The sequence below is a fragment of the Panthera uncia genome, chromosome D4, assembly GCF_023721935.1.
Source record: "Panthera uncia isolate 11264 chromosome D4, Puncia_PCG_1.0, whole genome shotgun sequence".
Taxonomy (NCBI): domain Eukaryota; kingdom Metazoa; phylum Chordata; class Mammalia; order Carnivora; family Felidae; genus Panthera; species Panthera uncia.
Genome location: NC_064807.1, coordinates 8,533,298 through 8,560,352, shown reverse-complemented (window position 1 = coordinate 8,560,352; position 27,055 = coordinate 8,533,298). Strand labels below are relative to the sequence as shown.

The 27,055-nt window shown below is 41.2% G+C and overlaps 1 long non-coding RNA gene across 1 annotated transcript in view; it reads right to left on the bottom strand.

The window, feature by feature from the left end:
* Positions 1-8,064: 8,064 nt before the first annotated feature.
* Positions 8,065-27,055, bottom strand: part of LOC125932137 (uncharacterized) — a 41,800-nt gene continuing 22,809 nt past the window's right edge. The window contains exons 2-3 of the long non-coding RNA XR_007460544.1: positions 9,549-9,860; positions 8,065-8,526 (exon numbers count right to left, since the gene is read on the bottom strand). This is a non-coding gene — a long non-coding RNA (uncharacterized LOC125932137). The remainder of the gene's footprint in view (positions 8,527-9,548; positions 9,861-27,055) is intronic.

The window sequence follows — 27,055 nt, the reverse complement described above, 5'->3', positions numbered from 1 at the left end:
CCTGGCTTATTCAAGAAACAGGAACCAAGGGGGACCACCGACTGACAGTCTCCCTGTAAACCTACTAGCGATGATCTCAGAAGGAAGCCCAAGATAGGGTGTAGGTGGGTCGTGGGCTCTGCAAGGGAGCAGAGCATCCAGAGTTTGCTCTTCACTTTGCTTAAGGAGAAAGTCACAGATTGGCAGCAAGGAGGTTCACAAGCACTGATGGTGGTGTCGGTCTTGATGTGGTCGTTTGGGCAAGCTGCTAAGCCCTTCTCGAGGTGGACGTGGTGCGGACTGTGTTGCTGTGCCATGGTGAGGGTCAAGTGAGAGTCCACAGAAGGGCTCAGTACAGTGCCTGGCACGTAGCGGGTGTAAGGCGAGCGTTCCTGCTGGAGATCGCTCTCGATGCTATGCCTTCATTTATTCGTTGTGGCACCATCTAGAAAGTGCTAAGTGACTTTACCGGTGAGAGTGACAGTAACTTGACTCATTACTGAGCCTAACATGCACGAGACCTTGTCCCAACTGTTTCCCGCGACACTTGTCTGATGAGATACAGGTGGTGGTATCACCTTTATACAGTTACAAAGTCTTCAAGGCTTACGTGATTTGAATCCTAGAAACGGAGCTGGCGTATCTCTGCCTCGACCTTTTGGCTTTACTGCCTGGGACATGGAAACGAGTTTTTGGTGGCCTGCAGTGTTTGGATGGCAGCTCACACACTTTGAATCTCCCTTCACTTCTTACCGTATGCTTAAGAATATGCTAGATCGATGCTGGCATGTATTTTATGTGATCTTTATGTATTTTATGTGATTTTATGGGACCTGGGTAGGTCAATGTCTGCATTTTATAGATGGGAAAACTGGGGCCACTGATAACAGCAGATTCCAAACTCTACATGCTTACTGCCATTCCCCTCTCAGAAAAGGAGGCAGAGCTGTGTCAAGGTTAAGATGGATGTCACTCCACACGGTTGCGGAGTCCCCTTAACTACCGATGTTAGGGGTCCTTGAGCAGTTTCCTAGGTGTCTCAGATGCCCTTCGTGGCTGGCGTCCAATATGCGAGCATGCTGGAAGTAGAAAACTAGCGGTCCCTCAGGTCGGCACAGAAGAATATTGTCAGTTACATGCTGTGAGCCAAGATGCCAGAAGTCCCAGCGTTATTTTCCTTGGCTGTCTATATCAAGTAGCAGCAGGTTACTGGATTGCAACGTGAAAGGTAAAGATTCTCTGAAGGAAGCGCTAGGCATGCAACATCCCTCCTGTGTAGACAGATACTGGAGCCAACAAGCTGTACTACCCCCTGTCATACACTGTAAGGTTCTCCTAAGGAAAGACATGCCCAAGCAGAGAGGAAGGACAATAACTTGGGTCAACTCAACTGACTGATGGGTCTTAGGTATTCTGGAATCCACCCCTGACACCTGGGTTTTTCTCAGTTTATACACATGCACTGGGGGAAAGAATTCTTTGGGGGGGAAAATAAAATGACTGGCTTTGAAAAAACGGTCTTGCCCCTTCTAAAATGTCACTCGATACCAAAATGCAATTTAAGAGCATGTAATGCCTCAGGAGTCCAGAGCGTATGACGACGTTCTAACGCTCAGGATCCTCAACTCCTAGAGTCTCATGTTGGGAACACATCCAGTCCTGCTGACCTGTAGATAAACATCTTTCTTTTATTAATAAACTGTACATGTAACTTAAATAAAAGTTTATTTTTTGAAATAACTGTCATAAGCCTTTCCTTTTTTCCTACAGAACTTAAACAAAAAAAAGCTTTTCCTCACGTCTTTCTCCTTTTTTGCAACTCAATCACTGAAGATGGCTTAGTCGCCCCTTTCTGGAAAACGTCCTCAAAGGATGGAAGATGTCACCTTCCTTGCCATACTTAGAAGTACAGTTAGTGTCTGACCAGAAGAAGCAAAAGCCTCACCCTCTCCAACTCCCCCTTCCCACTCCTCCCATGAAAGAAATGAAAATCAAAGCTACTCTTACCAGGGAATATTAGGCCTCCCTGTGCGTGACAGAACAGATGCTTTGTGGCCTAAAGGAGGAAGCCCCCTGGGGTGGCAGGACAAGACTGGTCTTGACAGACAAGTAAAAATCATTTTGATACCTTACCCCCATTATCTCCTAAGTGGTTTGTGTTGAAACTCACCTAGGATTCTCCTGTGGTTTCCTTATCTCTTTTCTTCCCCCTTCCTGTATGTTCATCTGTTTTGTTTCTTAAATTCCACCACAAGAGACTCTTAAAGATAGAGAACAGGGATGCCTGGGTGGCTCAGTTCATTGAGCATCCGACTTTAGCTCAGGTCATGATCTCATGGTTCCTGAGTTTGAGTCCCACATTAGGCCCTCTGCTGTGAGCACAGAGACCACTTTGGGTCCTCTGTCTCCCTTTCTCTCTGCCTCCCTCTCTCTCTGTGTCTCACTCTCTCTCTCAAAAATAAATTAACATTAAAAGAGGGCACTGTTGGGATGAGCACTGGGTGTTGCATGCAATCACAGAATTCTACTCCTGAAACCAATATTGCACTGTGTGTTAACTAAAATTCGAATTAGAAAAGTAAAAGAGATTCACATATGACGAACCTAAATGCTTACAAGTCTTAGAGATATTCCATCTGAAATTTTTCCAAGCAGTAGCTCCTGTTGAAATCCTACTGTGTGCTAAACCTTGATATTGGCTCAAGGAATCAGAAACAGTAGTGGTGGGGGGGGTGGGGAGGAGAAAAGTAAGTTGAGGGAAAAAGAAATTGCTCCCGCCACCAAAAAAATCTTTAAAAGCTCTAGAATAAGTCCTTAATGAATAAAAGGATTCACTTCATCAGTGAAAGGTTGAGTGAATACCAGCTGTGCAGTGAGAAGGAAGCAGTGAGTTTGGACCTTTCTTCCACTACTTAATTTGCTACGCCCGCAGGTCAACTGCTTGCCATCCAAGCCCTGGCCTCCCATGGAAGTAACACCCACTCGCGTTGGCTTCTCATAAGAGAAGCAACCAATATCAAGTGCTTCACTCAAATAACTAATGTTTTCCTCGCTCATGCCAAAAAGCCAGGGTTCATTTTAAAAAGAAGGTAAGTCAGGGGCACCAGAGTGGCTCAGCTGGTTAAGCAGCGGACTCTCGATTTTGGCTCGGGTCATGATCTCGTGGTCATGAGTTGGAGCCCTGCATCGGGCTCTGTGCTTACAGCTCAGAGCCGGCTTCAGATCCCTTTTCTCCTTTTTTCTGCCCCTCCCCCACTCGCTCAGCCATGCTCTCTCTCGTAAAAATCAATACACATTAAAAAAAATAAAATAAAAAGAACAGAAGTTAAAATGTTTCACTTGTGCCCTCTTGGAGATCTGATTGTGGTCTGCACGTTCACATTCAACCCCATTTGCAAGGGTGTCCCCTTGAAATGCTAGCATTTGGCCGTTGGTTTTTACCCCCAAGAGAGAAAGATGAATCCTCCTGCCTCTGGAGGCTTTGCAGAAAGTCTTGTGTGCACGGCCCTCTGCTGATTAGAGGGCACAGGCTACTGGTTCAATTATACAGAGAGGTCTGTTTCATCAGTGGGAAGGGACAATGCGAAACTCTGCACTGCTCCAGAAGGTCAAGTTAGCATGCTCTTTCGATCCATCAGGCTCCATCATGTGATGGGCCCATAATCTAGGACATGTCGGAGAATGCTAAATTTGGGTTCTGAACATTTAACTAAAGCTGTAGTCTCTCCTTTGGAGACATTTTTGCCTACCTGTTGATTGAAGACAGACCAGATTTTTACACCCATGGTTGCTTATGTTTTCTTACATTCACCCATTTACATGTGAACTTTGCTGAGGATGAGGACTTTTAAAGCCAAAAGCCCATTTGCCTTTTGGGCCGACCCAAAAGAATAGACCTGTGATTTCCCAAGGAGGGCTTATCAACACTGGACGATGGTTTTAGGTATAACTAAGTTACCAACTGGCCTCTGGGAGGCCTACCGTGACGGTTACTAAAGTATCATAGATGGTTTTATACTTCATATGTCCTAGTATGAATGTGCATTATGGGTTAATGCAAAACATTCTTGGATTTTTAATGAAACTGAGGAAGGATGTATGTGGACCAACCCTTCAGAAGGTGCATATGTATGTGCACATACACACACACACACACACTCCCCACATTCTCTGTCCTTGCTTCACTCATTTGCTCAACACCTCCCATGTACCAGGCTTTGTTCTGGATTCTGGGGAACTAGTGATAGGCCCAAGCCCCAAACTTCCCGGGGCTCATTCTAGCAGGGAGTCAGGCACAGAACAGACATTTAATATGCCAGATAGTGATAAGAGCTACAAAGGAAAACCAAACAGAGTAAGGGACCGAGAATGACAGAATGTGCTGTTTTAGGTACAGTGGTCAAGGAAGCCCTCCACGGAAGTGACCTGAGCAGAGATGCTGGACCAGGATGTATGGGAATGAGCCACTGAGGACACAGCAGAGGTGGGAGGTCCTGAGGCAGGAACCTGCTTGATCCTTGTATGATAAAGCAAGGCAGCCACGTAGCTGGAACTGGCCATGGTAGAGAGGGAGGAAAGAAAAGCAAAGACCTAGTGGTATAGATTTCAAGGGCTATGACTGGGATTTAAGACTTTTGGGGGGTGGGTAGGTGGCTCAGTCGGTTAAGTGTCCGACTTCAGCTCAGGTCATGATCTCACGGTTCGTGAGTACAAGCCCCATGTCGGGCTCTGTGCTGACAGCTTGGAGCCTGGAGCCTGCTTCGGATTCTGTGTCTCCCTCCTTGGTCTCCCTCTCTCTCTGCTCCTCTCCTGCTCGTGCCCTGTCTCTCAAAAATAAATGTTAAAAAATTTTTAGAAGTCTTTTTTTTAGAGCAAGCAAAAGACAGACAGAGAAAGTGAGCAAGCAAGCAGGGGAGAGGGGCAGGAGAGAGAGAGAGAGAGAGAGAGAGAGAGAGAGAGAGAGAATCCCAAGCAAGCTCCACACTCAGTGCAGAGCTCTTACATGGGGCTCAATCTCACAACCCTGGGATCATGACCTGAGCCCAAATCAAGAGTCTGACACTTAGCCAATTGAGCCTCAGGCTCAGGCACCCCAGAATTTAGCATTTTAAGTGACAGGACATCGTTAGAGGGTTTGGGGGCAGGAGAGTGACTTCCCATCTTAAAGGGATCACGTTGACTGATCTGCTGACGTAGATTGCAGGTACATAATGGAAAAAACAGGGAAATCAATTAGCAGGCTACAGCAGGAAGGCAGGTAGAAGGCCATGGCTTGGGCTGGACTGGTGTGGGTGCGAGAAACCTCTACTCTGCATCTGGCCTGCAGGGATGTGCACAGGCTTTCTCCCGGAGCGGCCAACCTGTCATGACAGGTGGTCCCTCCTTCAGGAGAACCTAGCTGGTTCCTAGCTCAGCTGTGCTATCTGCATGGTATCAGTTCGGCTGCCCCCCAAATGGGCAGGGGTGACAGGCACCATCCCTGCATCAGTGGACAAACTCAACAAGGCTGCATGGAAGCTGGGAAGCAAGCCTGAATAGAGAAGAAAAGAACCTGGAGCGTAATTCCCAATTCACCCAAGTACAAGGGTTTCACCTGTTCAAAGGGAGTTCTTTCCTACCTTCAAGGTAGAGCCCTCCCCGGGGTCACAGCTTGGCAGGGTCATTCTGGTACAGAGCTCTGTGCAGGCTCTTAAGTAATGTCCTCTAGAGGCAGGTTTTCTGCAGGCGGCACCATTGACATCTATGTAATGGCTTTAGACGGGATCGAGCAGTTTCCATCTATTCAACTGCTGTCTATTTTCCATATTAACTGCCTTATCCTTAGAGGCACTGGAGAATTCTCCAAACCACTTTCCCTAAGAAACTTCAGGGTCCTGGGTCAAAAGACACCCTAAGGTCATGGAGGCTGGTACTTGTCTGACACAGTTGGTACCAGGCCCCAGGCGGAGAAGAAGAAAAGGTCTATCTCAAGTGACCCAGCAAGGAGACCCCCATCCACCCGACAGCACCCTAAGTCACCCACAGCGTAATGTTCGCTCTTGTAAGAAGGCTAGAAACTCAGCAACAGCCTGTGAACCTTGAGCATAAAAAACAAAAGAGAACACTGTTTTGGAAAATCAAAAGCATCCTAGGATCCTGGTTTTTTCCTTTATGTAGGAAGAAGCAAGGTCAGGCTCTGAAGGGCACCCGTGCATGTCACAGACTAGAAGCCAAATATTAACAAACAGTTCTGAGACCGAAAAAGCAGCCTCTTCTCAGACGTCAGCCCCAGTACCTGCTTCCACTCAGAAAAGAAAACCAAGCTTCTTTATCTCAGGATCTGGGATCCTCCCACAAGGAGGCGGCTGAGCATAGAGGCTACGTGCTCTTCTCCTCGCTTCTCCCTCCCGGCAGCGGGCACTGTGTTCCAGGCCTCTGTGAACGCTCTCCATTAGGGGGCAGATAAGATTTCAAGGGGCCTAATTTATAGTGCCAATTTGCCTACAGTGGCACACCAGTGAGTTCTCTCAGAAACCCAGGGAATTTGGGCTGGGAAAATGTTACTTTCAACCCAAACTGACTGTAGCTCCTTTTGTCCTGGGAGAGGGCTGGCAATATCCTTGGGAAGGGAAATTTCTATATTGTGAATAGAGGAGGAAAACCTTTGGATTCACCAAGAGAGTCCCCAGCTGAGGGTGGGGGACCTCCCTCCTCTCTCTAAAGATGGCTGAATGGCACTGTACCCTGAGAGGGCTTGGACCAGGGGTGGGGAAGGGATGGGAAGGACCAAGGCGGTACACCGTGGATGTTGGGGCTCAAGCTGGCTGGCCACAGGAACACGTCACCTACAACTGTGGACAGGTCACATTCTCTGTGCCCCCAACCCAACACTCTCAACGTCTCCTGCCCTCTGGTCAAGTTAATGGCACCGTGACGGCTGGTGGGACTGGCTTTTGATGAAAGTCCTAGAAAGGAGCCCAGGCCTAGGTCTGGGCTGACACGGCAGAACAAGGAAAGGACTTTCAGAACAATCCAGTAACTCAAATGAACTTAGGAGTTGTGAGAGCTCAGATCCACAGAATGTAAAGCTTCCAGAAGTCTCTGGTGAAGAAAGTGGACTTTCCACGGGATGGAGAATGGAAGTTCCAGCCCACACTATCTGGTGCTTAGGGGGCAGAGTGACTCCATCTGATGTCATGAATTATTAACTTTATAAGGTGAGATCAGGTGGCTTTTTGGATGCTGTACTGCTTGCAACCCCCCGTTAAACACCACCCCTCCCCCAAACTCACACACAGCGTTGCTTCATACACAAAACTGTCCCTTTTCTCTGCTCTCAGTGTCTTCTTGTCTTTATCACTTGGCTCTTACTCTCCAAGATTTTGTTCAGGTATCACCTCCTCCAGGAAGGCTTCCCTGTTGCCCCAGTTTGAGTCACAGGTCTCGTGCCTAACCAGCATTCTATAATAACATGCACACCATTAGACTGAGATTGCCTATTTTTACGGGTGGCTTCCTGAGTGAAATACAACTGCTTTAAGAATGGAGCATTGGTGGGGTGCCTGGGTGGCTCAGTCGGTTGATCGTCTGACTTCGGCTCAGGTTATGATCTCATGGTCTGTGAGTTCGAGCCCTGCTTCGGGCTCTGTGCTGACAGCTCAGAGCCTGGAGCCTGCTTCGGATTCTGTGTCTCCCCCTCTGCCCCATCCCCACTCACACTCTGTTTCTCTCTGTGTTAAAAATAAATAAAACATTTTTAAAAATTAAAAAAAAAAAAGAACGGAGCATTGGTAAACTTTGTGGCCCCTCCCACAGCACATATACTGCAAAGTTAAGCACTTTTTAAGTGCCCCAATACTATTTGTTAAGCTACATTGATCCCACGAATACAAGCAATATTTTGTTAGCAAGCATACCAAAGTTTAGGCCTTCAATTGCACCTTTTCTCTCACAAGAAGTTCCCTTAAGAAATCATTTATCTATGGGAATGAAATCCCATACCCCACACAAATTGGAGGTCCTTCTGTGAACATACGTTCAGGGAGCACAAAGCTCCTTGGCACACATATCATTGTAGCAAACCTTCCGTCCTTGAGGGTAGACTTAATATTTTGGAACAGGAAAAATCACTGCGTGTTCCGTCAGGGAACACGATAACTTAACACGCCAGTTAAGAGCATTTGGAGACCCTCCATGGTGGTCCCAACAAGAAAACCTTACAGAACACCCTTAGAGCCAAAGGCGCCATCTTTGAAACGAACGCACAAGCAGCCAAGGGGATTACGCCAAATGCGGTAACACTCACCTCAGTTTCTATATCCCTCGGAGACCACTGAAAACCTATCCTGATACTTGAAAATCACACCGGTTACTTCATTTTTGTCTTCAGACTTGATTTGCCAACTAAATACCTTATACAGCATGGCTACAAAAATTCTTGATCCCACAAGCCTCCGCGTGCTCTAGGACAGGAATTTAAAAGATCCACCCTCCCATATTCATTTTGCCACTTACCCACCTTATAATCCCAGTAAATTCTCTTTCATCTCCAGGCCTTGATGTCTTCATCTGCAAAATGAGTTAATGATAAAATCTGCCTTAGTGATCAGAGTGCTGAAAGTTGACATTTTTCAATCTGTGATGGTTTTTCAATCTGTGTGTATTTGTTTGTTTTGGGGGGGGGCAAGTGTGAGCAGGGGAAGGGCAGAGAAAGAGGAACGAAGAGAATCTCAAGCAGGCTCCACACTGTCAGTGCAGAGCCTGAAGCAGGGCTCGAACTCACAGACTATGAAATCATGACCTGAGCTGAAATCAAGAGTCTGATGCTTAACTGACTGAGCCACCCAGGTGCCCCCTGCCCCTGTAAACAACTACTCCATACACAGCAGTGTTCCGGGTACTCTGAAAAAACACATAGATAATAGAGACACAGCCCCTCTTTCTTACACATGCAGTTAAGTAACAAGACAAAGAAAGCCATGCTTAATGGGCACCAGATCAATATGGCAGGCAGACAATATGCTCTCAGGGAGCTCAAGAAATGGAAAAATCTTTGGGGACTGCAGTGGTAGCAGAAAGAAGGAACTATGTCTATACCCATCAGAGTAATGGTTCTTCAAGAAACACACTCCTCTTTAAAAGTATAACCGAACAGGGGTGCCTGGGTGGCTCAGTCAGTTGGGCATCTGACTCTTGATTTCAGTTCAGGTCATGATCTCACAGTTTGCAAGTTCAAACCCCGCGTGGGGCTCCACACTGACAGTGCAGGGCCTGCTGGAGATTCTCTGTCTCCTTCTCTCTCTGCCCCTCCCCCACCGGTTCTCTCCCTCAAAATAAATAAACAAACTTTAAAAAAAATGTCTACCAAAACCAAAAACCACTCCCAGAAAGGAACATACGTACTCACAAATTTTTATTTTTCATTTCATTTAAAAATGCCCTCACCCCAAGTTAGGAATTTCTAATTTATACATTTAAGTAAACTCACATTTTCTATGACTATCTCCTTTTTCCCTAAGATTCTATTCATCAGGTCTCTGAAACATCATCCAAATAGTGTATTAAATGGACCGAAATAATATCTTACTTACCAGCAAAACACAATGGTTCTTTCTCAATGGAAACGTAACGTTTGGGAATTTCTTTCTAAAATGTTCAAATCCAGGGGAGTAATACTGGCTTGCCCTGTGTTATGATGTACCAGGTATGTGTGTTTTGAGTACCGCAAGCTGGTAAGCTCTTAATCACCATATCCGTATTTTCATTCCGGAGAAGCAAGGTGCCATAAAGGGAAAAGCACAGAAGCCAGACTTCAGAGGTTTGAATTCCAATCTTTGCTTTGCCACTTATCTCCTTTATAATCCTAGGAAATTCTCTTCATCTCCAAGCCTCCATTGCTGCAACTGTAAAATAAGTCAATGAAAAAATCTGACTTAGTCCCTTCCACATACATGTTCTAAGGACCAGATGGAATAACAGATGTGTACTACCCGTATGTGAGTTTGTTCCCCACCCCCCACCCCCCCAGGGCTGTTTGGAAGAAAAGACATTTTCCTTGCACACAATTTGCAGGTTGACTTCCCAGAAAGAGAGTTTATGGAAGTTTGACATCACGGATATGTAGTTTACAATGAAAATCACTGTGCAGGATTTTCTGTTTAAAGTAACACCACCCATGTTGACAATGCTAAGTCACTCACACGGATGCCAAGTGAAAGCCGTTCCCCAATCCACCGAATTTTCCATTGATGTCACCTGCGCCTCCCTCCCAATGGCACATTATATTAAAAAGGTGTGTGCCAGCTTTTCTAATATGTAGGCATCGTTTGAGTTGCAGGGCAGAAAAGTGCTTCAAGCTATTCACATACGACTGATAGGTGGGGAAAGATGTTCCCTCCTGCGCTGAAAAGAGCTGGTAGAATACAATAGCTTCAGTCTTCAATTCATTCACGTTGTTAGTTTTGCAGTTTTAGTTACTAAGCTCTTTGGCTGGCACTGGCCTGGCCTCACCTATCCTGAGCACTGATGCAATACAATGAAACTCTCCGAGTGTGGCTACTGCCATCAGATGATCAAATTGCAGTATTGTTCTTCACTACTCGTCAACAGGGCAGAAGGGGATTTGGAGGCTATCATGCCCAGAACAGGTGGCTGGGCTTGTTCAAAACAACAAACGTCCAGTGTTGGGGGAAAGTGGCAAAGTCCTTAAGATTTGTGTTTCTTTTCTGACTCTCTCAACCTGTAAGGGAAATCTGAAATAATCCCTTTCCTAAAACAAATAACAAACAAAAAAAACCAGTCACTTAAAAACGCTGGCATCTGACTGTGGTCTTGGCAGTTCATGAAGCAAGTGTCCAACCGGGCTGGATTTATTTAGCTGAACGAGAAACCCTGGCCACCAAGGGTCATTTTTAAGTGACATGGCTGGAGCCCCCACATTGCCCCTCCATCAAGACAAAGCATCTTCCAGCCGATTTCCGGTTTTCAGCAAATGGAGTCCCCTTTCTTTCTGTGTGGAGAATTTCCTACAGCCTGTGAAAGAGTGAGCTGAGCTTTATCATGCAGGAATTTGGGAAGTAATAATATAATGTTGCTCCTAGTACTTAGAGCTGCCAGCCTCTTTCCTGCCCAAGGCTGCCAGATTCAACTTCCCCAAACACACTTTGTGGACCTCATCTTTTTAACATTGGAGCCTGTGAAGGTTTCAGAGCAAAGGCCAAGCTCTTGAGTCTGTCATTCAAGGCCTTCCGAGTGGCTTTACTAGTGAATTCTACCCAACACTTATGAAAGAGAGAATACCATTCTACCCAATCTCTTCCAGAAAGCTGAAAAAGAGAGGATCTTTCCTAACTCATCCCAAGGGACTCTGATACCAAAATAAGACAAGGACATTACAAGAAAACAGATTAATATCCCTGATGAACATCAGTGTAAAAATTCTTAACAAAATGTTGGCCAATCAAACCCAACAACACATAAAAAGGATAATACATCATGGTTACATGGGGTTCACTGTAAAATTCAGGGCTGGTTTAACATTTAAAAATAAATCAATGTAATTTATAACATTAGTAGATTAAAAGAAGAAAAACTCTATGATTGTCCTAATAGATGCAGAAGTAGAACTTGACAAAATGTATCTACTCCTGATAAAAACTTTCAGCAAACTAGAAAAAGAACTTCCTCAACCTCACAAAGAGCATTTTCCAAATGCTTAGAGCTAATAACACACTTAATAATGACAGACTGAATGCTTTCCTCCTAAATCAGGAACAAGACATTTTCTCTCACCCTTTCTATTCACCATTGTATTGGAGAGTCTAGACAGTGCAATAAGGCATGAAAAAAAATGAATAAAATGCATCCATACTAGAAAGAAAAAAGTAAACTTTCTTTGTTGACAGACAACATGATAATCTGTATAGAAAATCCTATGAAATTTTCCCATAAAAAACCCACTAACATTAACAAGTGTATTTACCAAGTTGCAGGATACAATTGCAATATAAAAATATTGTCTTTCTATATTTAACAGCAACAATTGGAAATTGAAATTTAAAATAAAAGTACTTTTTAGATCATTAAAATATGAAATACTTAGGGATAAATCTGAAATATATGAAGATCTAAACACAAGAATATAGGGGTGCCTGGGTGGATCAGTTGGTTAAGCGCCCAACTTCAGCTTGGGTCATGATCTCATGGTTTGTGAATTTGAGCCTCATGTCAGACTCTATGCTGACAGCGCAGAGCCTGGAGCCTGCTTCAGATTCTGTGTCTCCCTCTCTCTCTGCCCCTCCCCCACTCTCTCTCTCAAAAAAAAAAAAAAACAACACTAAAAAACCCACAAAAATAAAATCTATCTTGATAAATGTCACATGTGCACTTAGACCGTATTCTGCTCTTATCAGGTGGAGTGTTCAATTTATGTCAAATCAAATTGGTTGATAGCGTTGTTCAAATTTTCCACATCCTTGCAGGCTTTCTGTCTTATCAATGATTGAGAGAAAAATGTATTGAAATCTCTAATTACAAGTGTATACTTCTCTTTTGCTTCTTGTATTTCTATCAGTTTTGGCTCATGTATTTGATGCTCTGCTTTTAAGTAAAATAATCCTGTTCTACAACTGACAATGATGATTTGTGTACCTGCATACACAATCACATACATGCCCCTGTAGATTGGTGTCACTTATGAATGCAGATGAAAAAAATCCCAAACCAAATGCTACCACATCAACTTCAATGATATAAAGGACATAACTCACCATGACCAAATCATAATTCTCAAACTATGTTAGGATAATTTAATATAACTAATCTAATGTGGCACATCAATGGATCAAATGAGACAAGTCTTACAATGAAAAAAAAAAACAATGTACCGAAGGCACTTTGTAAAATTTATTAAGCATTTTTAAATAAAAATTATTTGAAAGTCAGGATTACAAGGACATTTCTTAAAAATGATAAAAATATATAGAAATGTTAAGCCAATAGCCATTTCATATTCAATCATGATATAAACTAGAAGCATTCCCTTTAAGGTCAGAAATAAAACAAAAATAAAAAAGCTGGGTTTTTTTCCAAAGATGTTTCCAACTTGCTCACATTCACTCTTCATTTTATATGCCTCATGGCACCAGAGTCCTTCGGTTCCCTGAGTTCATGCCAGAGATACTTGCTACAGGCTATTAGATTACTATTAGATTAGATTATTATTGGTGTCATAGGGCTTGCACCATACACTTCCTAATTTGGCCAAATAATCGTGCAAAACCATCTGTGAGCCATACAGACGACAATATTAGAAGTAGAAAATAAAGAGCCAAAATGACTGGGAAAACTATTTCCTTATAGCTGTATCACATGGGAAAACATTTTTTTTTTCAAAAAGATAACTTTTTAGTCTTTATTTCTGAAGAGCTCTGTCCCCTGGAGTAGCGTATCAACAAATCCCTTGTCTTACTCCTGAAATGTTTATGGAGACAGAAACTATACAGTGAGGAAGTTCTTGGTTGTTTTAAATAAAAAACACTATCCTAGGGGCGCCTGGGTGGCTCAGTCAGTTAAGCATCTGACTTTGGCTCAGGTCATGATCTCATGGGTTTGAGCCCTGCATCAGGCTCTGTGCTGATAGCTCAGAGCCTGGAGCCTGCTTTGGATTATGCGTCTCCTTCTCTCTCTGCCCCTCCCCCTTTCATGCTCCTCTCTCTCTCTCTCGAAAATAAAACTTTTTTTTTTTAAAAGAAAAGACACTATCCTATTACACATATCTTATAGGCTGCATATTTTGCCATATGTAATGACCATTTTCCTAGTAACGTATGCTGGTATACATTATGGCTTTTATAGGCTTCATAATATGTCATGATGTGGCTGCACCACAGGTTACTTAACCTTGTCCCTATTAGTGGGAATTCATTTGGCATCCAATTTTTTAAAATTTAGCATTTTAAAGAATATTTCCACCTCCTCCCACCCATACAACAAGTAAGAGACCCCTTAGATTTTTCCTTTGAATCCAGATGATTTTTTCCCATAATCCTGATAGTTGTCCACACGTTTACACTCTGGAAGTAATCAATGAGAAAGACTGGATAAAAATATAGCAAACAAGTTGGGAACCCACTTCGTCCATTTCAAAGGCTCCAATCCTTCTTAGTTTCCAGAATGATTCAACCAGATTTATATTCCTATCTTCATACACACCAGACCAGAATTTGGAGATTTTGATTCGACCAAGAAAAAGGATCTGCAGTTACCAATGATTGGAATTCCCACTCAAAATGGCCAAACCCTGGACTCTGTCATGGATAGGGAAAACCACCTGTCACCAAGCCCTGCTCACGCACAGTTTTACTCATCATTTCAGTTCATTATTAAGTAAGAAAAAGCCAAGGATCACTCAAAGCCAAGGATCACTCAAATTTTTAGAAAAACATTCCACAAAGAGAAAACAAAAACTTAAGAAAGAATGTCAATGGAAAAAACAGAAGAACTTGTCCAAAAAACCCTTGTAAATCATAGCTTGGAGACAAACGATATTGCAATGTATAAAGTAAGTACAAGATGCTCTTAAAAGGAACACTCAGAGACTAAGAAAAGCTCTTAGAAGTTAAATACTGTAAGTAAAATATTGATCCGTATGTACCTATTGCCATCGTATTATTTTTTCTAGCTGTTTTTATGGTTATTCTCTGTTCCTTTCTTCTCTTGCTCTCTTCCTCTATGGTATGATGGCTTTCTTCAGTGGTATGTTTCTGTTACTTTCTCTTATTATACCCTTGTGTATTTACTGTAGGTTTTTCTTTTGTGGTTACCATGAGGTTTACATGTAACAGCTGGCATGTGTAAGTCTAGTTAACATTCTAAGCCTCAACATCTTTCCTCTCCCCACCACGTTTTTGATGTCACATTCTTTTATCTTGTGTATCCCTTAATTATTATAATTATAGTTATCTTACTACTTTTATCTTTTAACCTTCACACTAGCTTTCTAGGTGATTAATCCACTACCTTTACTGTATGTTTACTTTTCCACTAAGATTTAGTCTTTCATGTGTTTTCTTGTTACTAATCAATGCCCTTTCTTTTAGGCTTAAAGTCCTTTTAATATTTCTTGTAAGGTTGGTTTGGTGGGGATGAACTCCTATAAACTTTGCTGCTCTGGTTGGGTGTATTCCACCACTTTGTCTTTGACTTGACTGATCCTTTCTTCTGCTTCATCTAGTCTGCTGTTGTACCCCACCCTACCAGTGTATATTTCATTATTGAACTATTTCAATAATTTCAGTTATGGTATCATTCAGCTATGAGACTTCTTCTATTCAGTACTTTCTTGTATTTTCCTTCTCTCTGTTGAGGTTCTTGCTTTCTCCATCCCTTTTTCTCCCTAGTTCAGTGAGCATCTTTATGACCATTACTTCAGACGCATTGGGTAAGTTACTTATCTACATTTCATTAATGTTTTATTTTCTGAGGTTTTATCTTCTTCTTTCATTTGGAACCTATTCCAAATGTTTCCTCATTTTGCTTGACTCTTCTGTGTTGATTTGTATCCAAGAGAGGAAGCAACTATCTCTCCCAGTCTTGAAGGAGTGCTCCTGTGTAATATATGAACGTTGTCATTCAACCTTGCCTCAGCTCTTTGTTTTCTAACCTTTGTACTTGCCCAAGCACCCTGTTATATTTTAATAGCTCACAGGAATTGAGGATGTACCAAGAACTTTCAGTACCACAAAGGGGAGGATCTCAGCAGGTAGATTTAGGCTGAATGGAAGCCAAAACCCCAGCAGGAGCTTTTAAAAGTATGCAAATATAGACAGTCTTGTGGGCCCACAAACATAAATCCTCATGGTCACCAGAGCCAGGCAATATGGGAGTGTCCTCTGGGTAGGAGGCACAAAGACTGGGGCTTCAGGTAAGTATATAAGTTCTTTTCTGGGAAATACCAGTTAACTGGAGCAAGGCAAAAGGAGAGCACTAAGATGGTGCCCACAGTCTATGTTCCTTAAAAGCAGTACATACCTTCAATAATTATGGTAAATGTAAATGGAATAAATTCTCCAATCAAAAAACAGACAATGGCTGAAGGGATTTAAAAAAAAAGAAAAAGAAAACCCATCTTTAGGCTGCCTACAAGAGACTTATTTTAAACTCGAGGACATACACAGACTGAAAGTGAAGATACGGTAAAAGATATGCTATGCAAATGAAAACCAAAAGCTATAGCAGCTATAATTATATCAGACAAAATAGACTTTAAAGCAGACTGTAGTAAGAGACAAAGATGGGTGTCACATAATGATAAAGGGTCAACCCAACAAGAGGATGTAACATTTATAAATATGTACACACCCAACAATATTAACAGATCTAAAGAGAAACAGAAGAATAGATTGCAATATAGTAAAAGTAGGAGACTTTAGTATGCCACTTACATCAGTGGATCATCCAGACAGAAAATCAATAAGGAAACATCAGCCATAAATTACATACTAGACCAGATGGACTTGACAGGTTGATACAGAATAGTCTATCCAGAAGCAACAGAATACTTTTTCTTCTCAAGGGCACATAAAACATTTTCTAGGCTATATCATATATTACGCAGAAAAAAAATAAATTAAAAGAATATTAAATAACAAATAAATTAAAAGAATATTCTTTATTCTTAAAAGAATAAATTTAAGAGGATTGAAATTATATCAAGCATCTTTTTCTATTAAGTTTTTCATTTTAATTCCAGTATAGTTAACATACAGTGGTATATTAGTTTCAGGTGTACAATATAGTGATTTAACAATTCTATATGTTACTCATATAGTGCTCACCATGATATATGTACTCTTTAATCCCCATCACCTATTTCATTCTTCTCCCCATCTACGTCCCCCTCTGGTAACCATCAGTTTGCTCTCTATAGTTAAGAGTCTGTTTCTTGGTTTGTGATTTCTTTCCCTTGCTCATTTGTTTGGTCTCTTAAATTCTAGGAATGAGTGAAATCACACAGTATTTGTCTTTTTCTCACTTATTTTGTTTAGCTTTATACTCTCTAGATCCACCCATGTTGTTGCAAATGGCAAGATTTCATTATTTTTTATGGGTGAGTAATATTCCATTGAATATATATACCACTTCTTTGTCCATTCACCTATCAGTGGACATTTGAGCTGCTTCCATAATTTGGTTATTTTTGCTGCAATCAACATAGGGGTGCATGTATTCCTTTGAATTAGTGTTTTTATATATGTGGGGTAAGTACCCAGTAGTGCAATTACTACATCATAAGATAGGTCTACTTTTAGCTTTTGAGGAACTTCTGTACTGTTTTCCACAGTGGCTGCATCAGTTTTCATTCTTACCAATAGCACACCAGGGTTCCTTTTCATCCACATCCTCACCAACACTTGTTTCTTGTGTCTTTGATTTTAGCCATTCTGACAGGGGTGAAATGGTATCTTACTGTGGATTTGATTTGCATATCCCTGATGATGAGCCAATGTTGAACATCTTTTCATGGGTCTGTTGGCTATCTGGATCTCTTCTTTGGAAAAATGTGTTCTCATGTCTTCTGCCCATTTTTTAATTGGATTATTTGATTTTTTGGTGTTGCATTGTACCCATTCTTCTTAAACTTTGGATACTGATCCTTTTTCAGATATATCATTTACAAGTATCTTCTTCCATTCAGTAGGTTGCCTTTTAGTTTTGACTGTTTCCTTTGTTGTGCAGACGTTTTTTATTTTGATGTGGTCCCAACAGTTTATTTTTTGCTTTTATTTCCCTTGCCTCAGGAGACATATCTAGAAAAATGTTGTTGTGGCCAATGTCAGAGAAATTACAGCCTGTGTTCTCTCCTAAGATTTTTATGGTTTTAGGGCTCACATTTAGGTCTTTAATTCATTTTGAGCTTATTTTTGTGTATGGTGTAAGAAAGTGGTCCAGTTTCATTCTTTTATATATTGCTGTCCAGTTTTCCCAAAACTTTTGGTGAAGAGGCTTTTTCCCCACTGTATATTAAATATGGGCTTATTTCTGGGTTTTAATTCTGTTCCTTTGACCTATCTACTTTTGTGCCATTACTATACTGTTTTTGTTTACCACAGCTTTGTAATGTAACTTGAGGTCTGTAAATCTGATACTGCCATATCACATGCATCTTTTCTGACCACAATAGTATGAAACTAGAAATTAATCACCTGGAGAATACTGGAAAATTCACAAATATGTGAGATTAAACAACATGTCACTGAACAATCAATATATTGGTCAAAGAAGAAATCTAAAGACAAGTAAAAACTACTTTTGGACAAATGAAAATGGAAATATACCAAAATTTGTGGGATGTGATGAAAGCAGTTCTAAGAGGGAAGGTCATAGTGATAAATTCCTTCTGCAACAAAGAAAAAAGTTCCCAAATAAACAACCTAATTTTATAACTCAAGGAACTAGAAAAAGAACAAATGAAGTCCAAAGTTAGTAGAAGGAAAAAAAAATAACAAAGGTTAAAATAGAAATAAATAAAATAGAGACTAAAAAAACATAGAGATCAATAAAACAGTTGATTTTTTGAAAAATTAAACAAATCGGCAAGACTTTAGCTAGACTCACCATGAAAAAAGGCCAGAGGACTCAAATAAATAAAATCAGGAATGTAAGAGATGTTACAACTCTTACCACAGAAATCCAAAGAATCATAAGAGACTGCTAGGAACATTTATACTCCAGCAAGTTGGACTACTTAGGAGAAATAGATAAATTCTTAGAAACATACGACCTACTAAGACTGAAACACAATGAAAGATAAAATCTAAACAGACCAATCACTAGTAGGGAAATTAAATCAATAGTCAAAAATCTCCCAACAAATGACAGTCTAGGACAAGATTGGATTCACTGGTGAATTCTACCAAACACACAAAGAAGAATTAATACCAGGCCTCAAACTCTTTCAAAAAAAATAAAAGGAGTGAACTCTTCTCAACTCATTTTATGAGGCCAGCATCATCCTGATACCAAAACCAGACAAGGACACCATAAACAAAGAAAATCACAGGTCAATATCCCTGTTAAACACAGGTGCAAAAATCCTCAATAAAATATTAGCAAACCATATTCACAATACATTAAGAGAGTCATGAGATTGTAGGAAGATGGTGGTGTAGGAGGACGCTGGGCTCACTGCATCCTGATTGCTTAGATTTCACCCACATCTGCCTAATTTACCCAGAAAACCGCCAGAAGACTAGCAGATTGGACTCTCCAGAGCCAAGCGTAGAGGAGAGGCCCAGCGAAGAGGGTAGGAAGGGCAGAGAGGTGGTGCGTGCTACACAGACTGGCGGGAGGGAGCCAGGGTGGTGGAGGGGCAGCCAGCCCACCCGGCAAGGCAGAGCCCCCTAGTCTGGCTTGCAAAAGTGGAGGGGCCAGATGGAGTGTGTTCTGACAGCCAGCAGGACTTAACATCTGGAATGTCACAAGTCAACAGCTCTGCTCAGAGAGCAAGAGGGAGAGTTGTTGACCCCAGAGGACAGAGCTCAGCTTGGCGGGGAACAACTGCTCTGGGAAGCGCCATCTCCCTCGCCCATCCCCCAGCCAAAATCCCAAAGGGAACCAGTTTCTGGCATGGAACTTGCTTGCACCGCGCAAACACCCAACACTGTGCTTCTCTGAATCCATCCTTCGGATGGGTCTGCCTCCCTCCTGGTGCCACAGGGCCCCTCCCAAAGTGGACCACCGAAGGCAAAGCAAGCAGAGCCTGCCCCCCCCCCACCCCGCCACCCGTGCACCTTGCGGATCCACTGCAGCTAATATGTGAGATCCCATCGAAGGAGCACAAGCCTGGCAGTGTGCAAGTAGCCCAGACAGAGGCCACACCACCCCACAATGAGTCCCGCCCCTGGGAGAGGGGAAGATAAGGTACACACCAGTCTGACTGTGGCCCCAGTGGTGGGCTGGGGGCAGACGTCAGGTCTGACTGCGGCCCCGCCCACCAATGCAAATTACTCCAGACAGGACAGGGGAAGTGCCCTGCAGTTCCACGCCACCCCAGGGACTATCCAAAATGACAAAACGTAAGAATTCTCCTCAAAAGAAACTCCAGGAATTAGCGACAGCTAACGAACTGATCAAAACGATTTAAGCAATATAGCAGAAAATGAATTTAAAATAATAGTCATAAGATTAATCGCTGGGCTTGAAAACAGTATAGAGGACAGTCAAGAATCTATTGCTACAGAGATCAAGGGTCTAAGAAACAGCAAGGAGGAGCTAAAAAACGCTATAAATGACCTGCAAAATAAAATGGAGGTGACCACAGGTCGGATTGAAGAGGCAGAAGAGAGAACAGGTGAATTAGAAGATATAATTATGGAAAAAGAAGAAGCTGAGAAAAAGAGAGATAAAAAAAATCCAGGAGTATGAGGAGAGACTTAGAGAACAAACTGACACAATTAAACGAAATAATATACGCATAATTGGGATTCCAGAGGAGGAAGAGAGAGGGAAAGGTGCTGAAGGTATACTTGAAGAAATCATAGCTTAGAACTTCCCTGATCTGGGGAAGGAAAAAGGCATTGAAATCCAAGAGGCACAGAGAACTCCCTTCAGACATAACTTGAATCGATCTTCTGCACAACATATCATAGTGAAACTGGCAAAACACAAGGATAAAGAGAGAATCTGAAAGCAGCTAGGGATAAACATGCTCTAACATATAAAGGGAGATCTATAAGACTCGTGACGGATCTGTCTACTGAAACTTGGCAGGCCAGAAAGGAATGGCAGGAAATCTTCAATGTGATGAACAGAAAAAAAAAAAAATGCAGCCAAGAACCCTTTATCCAGCAAGTCTGTCATTTAGAATAGAAGGAGAAATTAAAGTCTTCCCAAACAAAAACTGAAGGAATTCATCACCACCAAACCAGCCCTACAAGAGATCCTAAGGGGGATCCTGTGAGACAAAGTACCAGAGACATCGCTACAAGCATTATATAATAATTACACGGTCTATCCATCAGGAAGAGCTAACAATTATAAATGTCTATGTGCCAAATATGAGAGCCCCCAAATATATAAAACAATCACAAGCATAAGCAACCTTATTGAAAAGAACATGGTAATTGCAGGGGACTTTAATACTCCACTTAAAACATTGGATAGATCATCTAGACACAGGATCAATAAACAAACAAGGGCCCTGACTGATACACTGGATCAGATGGACTTGACAGATATATTTAGAACTCTGCATCCCAAAGCAACAGAATATAATTTCTTCTCAAGTGCACATGGAACATTCTCCAAGATAGATCACATACTGGGTCACAAAACAGCCCTTCATAAGTATAAAAGAACTGAGATCATATCATGCATACTTTCAGATCACAATGCAATGAAGCTTGAAATCAACCACAAGAAAAAGTCTGGAAAACCTCCAAAAGCATGGGGTTTAAAGAACACCCTACTAAAGAATGAATGGGTCAACCAGGCAATTAGAGAAGAAATTAAAAAATACAGGGAGACAAATGAAAATGAAAATACAACAATCCAAATGCTTTGGGATGCATCAAAGGCAGTCCTGAGAGGAAAATACATTGCAATCCAGGCCTATCTCAAGAAACAAGAAAAATCCCAAATACAAAATCTAACAGCACACCTAAAGGAAATAGAAGCAGAACAGCAAAGACACCCCAAACCCAGCAGAAGAAAAGAAATAATAAAGATCAGAGCAGAAACAAACAATATAGAATCTAAAAAAACTGTAGAGGGGTGCCTGGGTGGCTCAGTCAGTTGAGCATCCGACTTCAGCTCAGGTCATGATCTCATGGTCTGTGGGTTTGAGCCCCGCATCGGGCTCTGTGCTGACAGCTCAGAGCCTGGAGCCTGCTTTGGATTATGTGTCTCACTCTCTCTCTGCTCCTCCCCCACTCATGAGCGTGCTCTCGCTCTCTCTCGCTGTCTCTCTCTCTCTGTCAAAAATAAACATTACAAAATTAAAAAAAAAAAACTGTAGAGCAGATCAATAAAACCAAGAGTCGGTTTTTTGAAAAAATAAACAAAATTGATAAATCTCTAGCCAGGCTTCTTAAAAAGAAAAGGGAGATGCCCCAAATAGATAAAATCATGAATGAAAATGGAATTATTATAACCAATCCCTCAGAAATACAAGCAATTATCAGGGAATACTATGGAAAATTATATGCCAACAAACTGGACAGCCTGGAAGAAATGGACAAATTCCTAAACACCCACACATTTCCAAAACTCAAACAGGAAGAAATAGAAAGCTTGAACAGACCCATAACCAGCCAATAAATTCAATCAGTTATCAAAAATCTCCCAGCAAATAAGAGTCCAGGACCAGATGGCTTCCCAGAGGAATTCTACCAGACATTTAAAGCAGAGATAATACCTATCCTTCTCAAGCTATTCCAAAAAATAGAAAGGGATGGAAAACTTCCAGACTCATTCTATGAAGCCAGCATTACTTTGATTCCTAAACCAGACAGAGACCGAGTAAAAAAAGAGAACTACAGGCCAATATCCCTGATGAATATGGATGCAAAATTTCTCAATAAGATACTAGCAAATCGAATTCAACAGCATATAAAAAGAATTATTCACCATGATCCAGTGGGATTCATTCCTGGCCTGCAGGGCTGGTTCAACATTCGCAAATCAATCAATGTGATACATCACATTAATGAAAGAAAAGATAAGAACCATATGATCCTGTCAATCGATGCAGAAAAAGCATTGGACAAAATTCAGCATCCTTTCTTAATAAAAACCCTCAAGAAAGTCGGGATACAAGGAACATACTTAAACATCACAAAAGCCATTTATGAAAAGCCCACAGCTAATATCATCCTCAATGGGGAAAAACTGAGAGCTTTCTCCCTGAGATCAGGAACACGACAGGGATGTCCACTCTCACCGCTGTTGTTTAACATAGTGTTGGAAGTTCTAGCATCAGCAATCAGACAACAAAAGGAAATCAAAGTCATCAAAATTGGCAAAGATGAAATTTTCACTTTTTGCAGATGACATGATATTATACATGGAAAATCCGATAGACTCCACCAAAAGTCTGCTAGAACTGATACATGAATTCAGCAAAGTTGCAGGATACAAAATCAATGTACAGAAATCAGTTGCATTCTTATACACTAATAAGGAAGCAACAGAAAGACAAATAAAGAAACCGATCCCATTCACAACTGCACCAAGAAGCATAAAATACCTAGGAGTAAACCTAACCAAAGATGTAAAAGATCTGTATGCTCAAAACTATAGAAAGCTTATGAAGGAAACTGAAGAAGATATAAAGAAATGGAAAAACATTCCATGCTCATGGATTGGAAGAATAAATATTGTTAAAATGTCAACACTACCCAAAGCTCTCTACACATTCAATGCAATCCCAATCAAAATTGCACCAGCACTCTTCTCGAAGCTAGAACAAGCAATCCTAAAATTTGTATGGAACCACAAAAGGCTCCGAATAGCCAAAGTAATTTTGAAGACGACCAAAGCAGGAGGCATCACAATCCCAGACTTTAGCCTCTACTACAAAGCTGTCATCATCAAGACAGCATGGTATTGGCACAAAAACAGACACATGGACCAGTGGAATAGAATAGAAACCCCAGAACTAGATCCACAAAAGTATGGCCAACTCATCTTTGACAAAGCAGGCAAGAATATCCAATGGAAAAAAGACAGTCTCTTTAAATGGTGCTGGGAGAACTGGACAGCACCATGCAGAAGGATGAAACTAGACCACTTTCTTACACCATTCACAAAAACAAACTCAAAATGGATAAAGGACCTAAATGTGAGACAGGAAACCATCAAAACCCTAGAGGAGAAAGCAGGGAAAAACCTCTCTGACCTCAGCCACAACAATTTCTTACTTGACACATCCCCAAAGGCAAGGGAATTAAAAGCAAAAATGAACTATTGGGACCTCATGAAGATAAAAACTTCTGCACAGCAAAGGAAACAATCAACAAAACTAAAAGGCAACCAACGGAATGAGAAAAGGTATTTGCAAATGACATATTGGACAAAGGGCTAGTATCCAAAATCTATAAAGAGCTCACCAAACTCCACACCCAAAAAACAAATAATCCAGTGAAGAAATGGGCAGAAGACATGAATAGACACTTCTCTAAAGAAGACATAGGGATGGCCAACAGGCACATGAAAAGATGCTCAATGTCGCTCCTCATCAGGGAAATACAAATCAAAACCACAGTCAGATATCACCTCACGCCAGTCAGAGTGGCTAAAATGAACAAAACAGGAGACTATAGATGCTGGAGAGGATGTGGAGAAACGGGAACCCTCTTGCACTATTGGTGGGAATGCAAACTGGTGCAGCCTCTCTGGAAAACAACGTGGAGGTTCCTCAAAAAATTAAAAATAGACCTACCCTATGACCCAGCAGTAGCACTGCTAGGAATTTACCCAAAGGATATAGGAGTACTGATGCATAGGGGCACTTGTACCCCAATGTTTATAGCAGCACTCTCAACAATAGCTAAATTATGGAAAGAGCCTAAATGTCCATCAACTGACGAATGGATAAAGAAATTGTGGTTTATATACACAATGGAATACTATGTGGCAATGAGAAAGAATGAAATATGGCCTTTTGTAGAAACATGAATGGAACTGGAGAGTGTGAGGCTAAGTGAAATAAGTCATACAGAGAAGGACAGATTCCATATGTTTTCACTCCTATGTGGATCCTAGAAACTTAACAGAAAGCCATGGGGGAGGGGAAGGAAAAAAAAAGTTAGAGAAGGAGGGAGCCAAAACATAAGAGACTCCTAAAAACTGAGAACAAACTGAGGGTTTATGGGGGGGGGGAGGTTGGGGTGGGTGGGTGATGGGTATTGAGGAGGGCACCTATTGGGATGAGCACTGGGTGTTGTATGGAAATCAATTTGACAATAAATTTCATATTAAAAAAAAAAAGTCATACACCATGATCAAGTGAGATTTAATCCAGGGATGCAAGAAGGGTTCAACATCCACAAATCAATGTGATATACCACATTTAAGAAATGGGTGAAAATCATATAATCATCTCCATAGATGCAGAAAACACATTTGACAAAATTCAACATCCATTTATGATAAAAAACCCTCAACAAAGCAAGTACAGAAGAAACATACTTCAACATAATGAAGGCCATATACGACCAGCCCACAGCTGACATTATACTCCCTGGTGAAAGACTGAAAGCTTTTCCTCTAAAATCACGAACAAGACAAGGATTCCCACTCTTGCCATTTATATTCAACATAATATGCTAAATCCTAGCCACAATTAAGCAAGAAAAAGAAATACAAGTTATCCACATAGCACGAAGAATAAAAAAAAAAGGAAGAAGAAGAGGAAGGGTCACTATTTGCAGATGACATTATTCTATTATATTTTAAAAACCCTAAAGACTCCATCAAAAAACTATTAGAACTAATAAACAGATTAAGGATGCAAATTCAGGACACAAAAGTTGCAGGATGCAGAATCAAAAATCTGATGCATTTCTCTACACTAATAAAGAACTATGACAAAGAGAAATTAACAAAGCAAACTCATTTACAATTGCACCAAAAAGAATAAAATACCTAGAAATACATTTAACCAAGGAGGTGAAAGACTTATATGTTGATAACTAAAATATATTAATGAAAGAAATTGAAGATGACACAAACAAATGGAAAGACCTAACCCCAGTAAAAATGTTCACAGAAGAACTCAAAATTAAAGTTGAAAAAGAATTTCCAAAATATAGAACATAAAACAAAGAAGAAAATAGAGGACAAAATACATGACAACTATAATATCAGTATAGGAGATCCAGCATTCAAAAAGAGTTCCAGAAAGACAGTTCAGAGAAAATGAAGAATATCAAGTAAATAACAGGAGTATTTACTCGAAGAGAAAGACAAGAGATTCTAGGCTTGAAAAAGCCCAGAGAAGGTCCAACACAGTAAACGCACACACACGTGCGCGAAGGTCCAACACAGTAAACACACACACACACACACACACACACACACACACACACACACACACAACACCACTTCAGAAACTTGACAAAGTACAGATCATAAATACTTTCAGGAAAAAAATAATCACCAATAAACTATCAGACATCAGAATGTCATCAGACTTCTCAACAACAATGCTAGACACTAAAAGAAAATGTAATAATGGCTTCAAAATTCTGGAGAAAGGTTAACCTAGAACTTTATACTCAAGCTACTCATCAAATGTGAAGGTGGAGTAAACCTGTTTTCAGATATACAAGATCTTAAAAAGATTAACCAAAAAAATACAAACTTAAGTGATTATTATTTCCAAGGAAACAAAAGGTAACCGTACAAGAGAAATACTACAAGTATCTGTATGAGAAAACAAAAATATTATAGTTGGGGATGAGATTTACATCATTCTAAAAAGTAAACACCAACCGTTAATATAATCCAAAAGTGTGTAATGGAAGCCTATAGGGAGGGAAAATGTGGAGGAACCAAGTAGGGAAAGACTGTTAAGGAAATTTTTCATCTTTTATCCTAAAAAGTCAGTCGGTAATATCTAACTCAAGAAAAAACAAGGTATAGCCATCAAGTCTTATCATGTAGAAAGTGGAGTGGAAGATTAGCACTAAGGACAGTAACAACAGTACCTGTCTCCAGGTGGCCAGGGTCAGGGACCAGCGGGGAGACTACTGTTTTACAGTAAAGTCACTGTAGAACTCTTTCACTTTTAAAACTATGCCTACATAATTGCTTAATAAAAATAACTACGAAATGGAGAGTGAAGCAAGTGCCTTAATGCCATCCACTCATAGGGTCGAGGAAGGTCCTTTACGCTTTGGTGTAAGGAATAAAAGATGTTGTTCCAATAAACAGGTTGGACTCTGAATTCCATGATGCAGTGCGCCATTTGTAGGCTGGGCTGGCAACGCAGAGGCACAATGAAAGGAATATGTGCTCCAGTTGAAGTGGTGGTTCACAAAGTTTTCAAAACACACACACACACACACACACACACACACACACACACACACACACA